The sequence below is a fragment of the Monodon monoceros genome, unplaced genomic scaffold (assembly GCF_005190385.1).
Source record: "Monodon monoceros isolate NGI ecotype Baffin Bay Population unplaced genomic scaffold, NGI_Narwhal_1 Contig6671_ctg1, whole genome shotgun sequence".
Lineage (NCBI taxonomy): Eukaryota > Metazoa > Chordata > Mammalia > Artiodactyla > Monodontidae > Monodon > Monodon monoceros.
Window position 1 is genome coordinate 36 of NW_021702370.1, and position 8,167 is coordinate 8,202.

General features: G+C 38.5%; 1 pseudogene; it reads left to right on the top strand.

Moving 5' to 3' along the window:
* Nucleotides 1-1,992: 1,992 nt before the first annotated feature.
* Nucleotides 1,993-6,997, top strand: LOC114890918 (annotated as a pseudogene).
* The last annotated feature ends 1,170 nt before the right edge of the window (nucleotides 6,998-8,167 follow it).

Consider the following 8,167-nt stretch of genomic DNA (forward strand, 5'->3'; position numbering starts at 1 on the left):
TTTACTCACTGATTTCACCTTTATTGAATCTGACAACTCTCCTCAGATGTGACTCCAGGTACACTACCTCCCACTTCTGTACCCTGTTTAACACCCTCTTCGATCCTGGCTGTACTCCCTGGAATTGAAATGATTTTGTGTCAGACATTCTTTAATTTGCGGACCCTACGACCATTTCACATAACCACTCAGATATTACAGATGGTCCTGGAAAGATTGTGAAACAGTTACTTGGTATCAGTTGTGAGTAATGAGTTCTTTTCTTATATTGGACATTAAGACCATTCCATAAGCGTAGGTTGTGAGATTTTCACAGCATAAAGCCCGTCACTGATAGAGTAATGAAGAAAATGTTCTCCAAGTCACTATAGAGTTGAGAGGAACGGGCATTCGTATTAGATTTCTTTATTTAATGCAGAGCTTTAGTTTACTACCCACAGCCCCGAAATTTTTCCCTACTTTACTTATGCGTTCTTTTTCAATTTTATTTATTTATTTATTTGCTTGCTTGCACCGGGTCTCAGTTGCAGCAGGTGGACTCCTTAGTTGCGGCTCAAGGGCTCGCCAGCTGTGGCATGTGGGCTCCCCAGTTGCAGCAGGCAGGCTCCTTTAGTTTTGGCTTGAAGGCTCCTTAAATGTGGCGTGCGAACTCTTAGTTGCAACATGCATGTGAGACCTGGTTCCCTGACCGGGGATCGAACCTCGGCCCCCTGCATTGGGATAACGGAATGTTAACCACTGCACCAGCACGGAAGTTCCAATTATGTGTTCTTTTATTCATTGGCAGGTATCTTCCTATCTTTTATCCCCTGTTTTTTTTATAAATACAGAAAAGAGAATAACATCTTAAAATAAAATGAAGGAAAGGCCTAATGTATCTGAATTTTTCTCAGTAGCATGAAGGGAAAGGTTTGCCAGCAAGAACTGTGGCAAGGTTATCCCAGATGTCAACTGTCTCTACTACCCAGGGGCTCAGAGCCCTTCTGAAGCTTCCTAATTGTCCAGGACAGCTCCATTATGACTCACCACACAGGACCTAGCCTCCCATGCGACACTCAATATTTAAAAATTAGTCTTCATTTCTCCTTCCCAGCAGGCAGCTTCAGTTGGAGAAAGTAATTTCATTTTCTTATGTACTCATTCCTTCACTCAGTCAACAGACCATCACTCCTCTATTGTATGCCAAGATCTATGCTTGTTTCTGGTAAGAAGGAAAGAATAATATATGGTTCCTTCAAGCACTTAAGGAGCTCATAAAACTAGTGACAGAGGAAGATGCACAAACAAATCAATAAAGAATTAACAATGCTTTGATTTTATTTGTATTATTTGAATTTTTATGACTAAATTTATATACTACACCCTGTTCAAAATGGAAATAGACGTTTAAGAAAGAAGTAGTGATGTAAAAACTCCACAGTAATATGTAAGTTTTTTAGAGAGTTAAGACTGGATATATTTGCACTCTCAAAGAAGCTTGTTAATGCAGATGAATCTCTAATTCTTTTGGTTGCTTTATTTACATTTATAGAGGTATACATATTCCCTGTTCTAACAGGGGTTAGTAACTTGGGGAGGGGTTGCTACAGATTAATGTCCTAATTCAGTGGCAGGTCCATCTTGTCTCCTCTTCAGGTCATATTCTCAAGCAGGAGCTACAGGATGAAATGAGTAAAACAGTCCATTCTTTTGCTTACCCTCAGCCCCATAATAGGCTTCTGCTGGGCCTCCTTGGATGCTTTCGTCATCACTTTCACCACCGGAGGTCAGAGAACCTTCTGGTTAATTAGGGGCCCTGGAAGTGATGCAGAAAAGTACTGACTTAAAAATAATAAATAACATTTATTTAGGGATCACTGTGAACTCATTGCTTAAAATGTCCTACTTAATCTTCACAAACACTCTATGAAATTGGTATTGATAAATCTCAGGTATATCCAAAATGAGTCTCTATGTAGGGTTGTGATATTTTTAGGCCTTTTATGTCTTTAGGTTCGTCTCGGCACCAGAGAGAAGGCGGTTCATCATAATACGCTTGCCCTAAACAGCTTCAGATGTCAAGAATTGGCAAATTACTTCTTTGGTTTCCATGGGTGGTCAAAAGGATCATCAAGGTAAACTCTGTAGATTTTCTTTGACTAATCAGACTCTTTTCAACATTGAACTCCTAGACTTTAGAGAGAAGAATAGAACAGGGCTATGGGGAGGAGATGTGGGAGGCTTTCACATAGAAGTATCTGAGCATTGGCCTGCCACCTAGAATTAGTGATAATCTCAATGACTTGGATGGTGGTGTCCATAATTTTCTCTAGTATTTTTATGGTATATAATAAAAAATAGTTGTCCATATCTAGTCATTCATTTGCAAGTTCCACTTGATTTTGAAGCTATAGCATACCTAAACTATTACCTGGGATTGCTGGAGTTTAGTTTTTATTTCTAACAACAGAATATTTTGAAGTCTAGCCTTTAATTCAAAATCCTAACAGCTTCAGGATCTTTCTAACCTTGAAGAAAGGGAAAATGAAGATATTGTGACACCACTTCAGAAGCAAAGCCTGAAGCTCTTTTGTGCTTTAGAGGTGGTGTTTCCCTCCCACGAGTGCAGGAGTCTTGGAGTTGGCATGGCTGAGGAACCTTTGGATAAGTTGGAGGAAGGTCTTTTTTCCAGTATGTATGTGTGTGGGGAGGTGAGGGAGTGGGATTTCTCTTTTTTCCTTTCTTTCTGAAACTCAACTTTTCAGATTCATCATCACCTTTGCTAAGCAAGTAAAGCCCTGGGCAGAATTTTTCTGCCCGACAATATAGGTTTTTATCTTAGGCAATACCTGACAGCACCTTAAACTTTAGAATTTTAGAACTGACTGCCTGCCAAGAAGCTTAGGAGGAGGGAAAATTAGTTATTATTAGTATTTTTTTGGTTAATAATTTGTTTTGTGCTAAAATAGTCCTTCAAATACACATGTCTTCCTGCTTTCAGTTATCCCAACAAAATCATTGTCTGAAGATTGAAATAAACTCATGTGTAAAAGTTCAGTCCTTTGCCTCTTATAGAATGGCCTCAGCGGAAAAAGTAAATGTAGATCCCTAGAAAGGGGATTCCGATTGATACTGAGTTTTTTCCTAGAATCCATGGTGGCACTTGGGCTTAGGGTTTTAAGTCAGAGGCAGGGCTGTTAGCGAATGGGGTGGAGGAGGCTCCACCATTCTCCTGAGTGGGTGATGGTTGAGGAGAGTCCAGATCATCTGCACTACAACCAAATGTATCTCACTGTATGAATCCAGCCCTTTACGCACACGAGAGCAGGGTCTGTAGCAGTGTAGCCTCAGCTTGTCCATTTGAAATCTGTGAGTAATATGAGATTTGTGCCACGTTTTTGGTTTGCATTTCCCGTCTAGTATTTTAGGAACTTCCAGAATAGATCTGAGCAGTAAAATGTGCCATTCCAGGGTATACCTACAACAGAGACATTCACCCGTACCCCAGTGTTGTGCCTGCCCTTAATCACTAAGGTTATGATCTAAGAATCACAGATGCATTTTTAGTTTTAAACATACTACCTAGAAATCAGTTATTCATATAGGCATTTTAAATTCATCTGTTTTGGTTGGATTTAGGGTCATTATCATTCCTTATGGGAAGGAAGGTAACCCAGAAGCTTGTTATTCAGAAAGCTATGACAGATGCATCCAGAAACTGCTGATTGTGGTTTTAGGTAAGACCTTTTTGATTGTCCTTGAAGTGCTTCAGTTTCAGTGAGCAAATAAACTTATTTGAAAAGTTAATTGGATGAAAATATTGGTTATCTACAACATTGCATATTCTTTCATTCACCAGATGCTTTCACAGCAACAGTCTTAAATTTGTTCTTTGTGTCATTTATGAGAAGAACGACAGCAAATATTATTGTCCCCAGTGTTTAGATGTAGAATCACTTGCCTCAGTTCATACAGAAAGTGTTTGATCCACTTCTTCCTCAATTGCTTGCTTATCATACAGAATAGTGTAGTCATTATAAGCCTTGGACACCTGTGTTTAAGTCCTAACATTGTCTCTTAGATTTTGTTGTTGTTGTTCTTGCAATTTTAGGTTTTTCTAGCCAGAGACATTTAAAGGTATTTAATATCTCTAAGCTGCAATTTCTTTATCTGCATATAGGGTTAGTAATTGAGCTTACCACCAAATGGGGGATATTGTAAGAGTAAATGAGATGATGAATGTAAAAAGCTTAGAACTATGCCTGAAACATAGTAAGCAGACAAAACATATTGACTATTATTATTACTGCTGTTTTCTTGTTGAAGAGTTTATTAGACTATGTTTTTGGAATCAGTTTAATTTCAGTTTTCATTTCTGATATATTGGGTGAGTATGATTCTTATATAATAATCGGCTACGTTTTTGTGAGCCTTGAAACTGGTCATGCTACTGAATAGCGTTGATTGTGTTCCCTATCGAGTTATACAGCAGTGAGCATGTCACAGGCTGTGCCCAAAGGAAACTTTATGATTAGTAGATTCCCGGAACAGAATTGCTCCCCTGCTTCACATCCCTGCAGGCTTAGAGACTGAGAAATCCTAGCTAAGTTGTCCGAGACCTTATTTGCTTGTAAGAGTTGACCCTGGATTGGTCTTGGCCTTCCAGCCTGGGCAGTCCTTCCAGTGAAGTTTGACTTCCCTGGTCATCAGGCACAATCTCCATCCGCTGTCAACTCTGGGTAACAACCTTTAAGAACCAAACTAATGACTGGGTTGTTTGTGCCTAATATGCCAAGGTACTCCTTATATGTACCCGAAACTCCTTAGACCAAAAAGCCTGGTGTCTCTAGCTTTCCTTGAGGAAAGCTGTATTGTCCAGATGGTACATGGGCCAGTTTCTACCAGTAGAGTCTTCAAATACTCTCTATCTCTGTCTCTGTTTCCAAAGCTTTGTTCATTGTATCTGGTAGAATTTTGGTCCCAAGGAGTAGGCACTTGCCTTGCTTCTAATAGGAAGTATCTATTACAGTCCAGTGGTATCTCTCCCAGGTTTGAACTCATTTTGATCCCTACCTAATGCCTTCCTATTTAATTGTATTGTGATTGAATATTTTTGTTTCCACAGCTTTTAATTTCTATGTCCTTATTCCTTAGTTATTATTTCTAAGATCATAAAGTTTTTGAACCAAAGTTGACACTTCTTATATATGTTTTCACAAATATAATAAAAACTGAAGTGTCAGATGAGGGAACTTCTAGGAAAATGCTCTTATTTTCTGCTTTTAGAAATCAAAAGCATGTCTAATTATTGGGTGCTACCATTGTATAAAGGAAGTTTTAGAACAAAAAAACTTCTGAATTGATCCTTGTTAACTTTATTTCAGAAAGTGGTAAAACAGGTGTGGCATATAGACCCTGTGAAGAGGTCACAGATGCTGGAACCGAAGAGGAACTACAGGATTTATTTCAAGTATGTGGAGATAAAAGCTCAAGGGGTACACAGCCAGTGGAGCCATAATTCAAAACAACCAGCAGGATTTGGAAGACTTCAGCATATCTATTCAGTTCTGTCTTCCTTAGGGAAAGGTGAAACTCTGAAAGTGCTTTTGAGGCAGGGAATTTCTAGGACTTTTCCAAGTCCAGCGCCTTGTCTCTGGCCTCTTACTTGAAGTTTGGAGAGCAGGATTGAGGGCCACCAGTGTACGTCTATGGTTGTGGACACAGGAGAAGACACAGGACGTTTAGAAATCCCCTCAAATAGAATTGCAGGGATTTGGAAACAAAGAAACTATGGTCTTAAGTGTGATTATGCTACACTATTTAAAAACTATTCATGCCTTTCAAGTAAGGTATATTACCGAGATCTCAGCATCTCATATATATCTTGTGTTAAATATTTTGCCAAAGAACCTTTCTGTAAACCAGTTATATGGATATCTCGAATTAGGGCTTAAGTTGTCAACGTAATTTCTGAAAGAAATCATTAACGTACTGCATATAGGATTTTTATTTAAAAGGAGCAAAATATGTGTTTCATGTCATTGAGAGCTAATTTTTGGCTAGATTTTTGATTACTTAACTCACCCCAATGTTTGTTTGGAAGGCAAGACAGTAGAGAAAGAAAAGGTGGTTATGTTTTGAAAAATGGAAAAATTTTGAAACTTTTTTCCTGTACAAAATAATTATTTTAATTCAATTTAAATCAGTCAAGGAAACTTGAAACGTATCCATGTTTGGGCTTTAAGAAGTCTAGTTTCCTATGAAATGTGAGAGGAAAGGGTTCCGTATTGATACTAAAGATTTTGGAAACCTGATTATAACAACAGATCCACTCCTAAATGAGGCCAATCTTGGAATCAGTTCCATTTAGAAACCATTATGTGATAGGCACTGGAAATAAGGTGAAGCTCCTTCTCTCTTGGAGTTTAGGTGTTAAAGGTGTACCAGACAATTAAAAAGGAGTAAAATTAAATAGATTATGAAAAGGACTGTGAAGAAATTAAACTGTGTGATAGTTCCAGTATTTCAAGAAAATTACTTAACATGCTGACTTTAACATTCTAAGTGTCTTCTCCATGTGTGCACACAGGGTAGACCTCTGAAAAGTGACACTGTGGTTTTTTCTAGATTAATGGCGCTGTTGAGACAAGGTGGGATGGGGGAAGTTTTCCCATGCTAATGTAAAGGGCCATTCACTTGGTTTTAGACTCTCTTTCCCAGAATGAATTGCTCACCTGCCCCAAACCCCTCCTACAGAAGTTCTGGAGTCATCCCTGATTCAGTGGTGACCTGCTAATAATAGAGTGGGGAATGAATAATGAGACGTGAATACTGAGAGTTTGGAGGAAATGGCAACATTTTAGCATAATTATAAGGTGTGTTCCCCTACCCCCACCCTAACTGGTGCTCATTTTGCAGGTCAGCTACTTTTCTTGTCAGCCGTGGCCAAAGGGAGGAAGAATGTCTCTCAGACTTCAGTTTTGAGGAGGAAGAGTTCAGATTGCCAGAACTGGACTAGCACTTTTGAATTTCCCAGAATGCCAGGTCCTGTGGTTCCCTCGGGAAGCTCTGCATCTTTCCCAACCCCCCTTCACCACTGGGCTGCTGGAGACACCCATTAGAATGGCTCAAATGTGAATAATGACAAGAACAAATTCTGTAGGGGTGGTGGAATAACTTTTTCACAACATAGGCCTGGTCCTGTTGGTATTAGGACTCTTTAATTTGGGCGTCCTGCGATAGCAGCTCTTTTTAGGCCTAAGAAGGAACAGCTCAGGGGTGTACAACAATTTCAGATGAAACTAACTAATATTCAATGACTATCTCTAACTACCTGGTTGTTGACTTCTATTAGTCATTATTCTCCTGGTTTTAGCTCTGATGTGGGAATTACAGAGGCGTCAATATTTAAATCTTCATAATATGTGTATTTGTAGCTTCAGTATCATTACTGACCCATAGTTTTTTATGGTTTGGGAAGAGTTATTGCTTTTATGTATCATGTAAAGGATTCGCAATGATGATAGAGCAGCTAAGATTACAATAATGGCTAGTAAATTGTTCACATTTTCTCTACCTGTGCATCTATTGTATATATATGAGTTAGTTTAGATGTCAATATTAGTGAAATAATATAGAGGACTAGAGAACTTATTTTAAAAATCACTATTGTGTGATGATGAAAATGTATAAGTTCTTCCATAATTGATGATGTTGTGTCTTGAGAGCCTAGATGAAATTGATATACCTTAGTGATATACAGGATTTTAGCCTATGATTTAACTTTGACAAAGCTACATCACTTTTTACTTTTATCTCATTTATTGAGAAAGAGACAACTGTTATTGTGTTGGCTTGAAACTGGTTGAAAAGGACTTGAGTCCTTCCTTATTTTACATTTACATAGGTAGGATCTTGAAACATAGGATATGATGTAGGGCATTGGTGTAACCATTCTAGGTTAGGAGTAGCAGTTTCCACTGCTAATACTTCTTGTTTAGACGCAAAAACTTTTCAAAGTATGAAGATTATTAGCATTACCGCTGCTACTGAGATGAATGTGCCTAAAGACAAAATACTTCATGTTGTGTGTGCCTCAGGGTACTCAGACTAATGTAGTGACATCCCTGAGAGGCCAAGAAAGTGCTGCAGGAAGTCATATTTACTACTATAAATATACTTGTGAAGT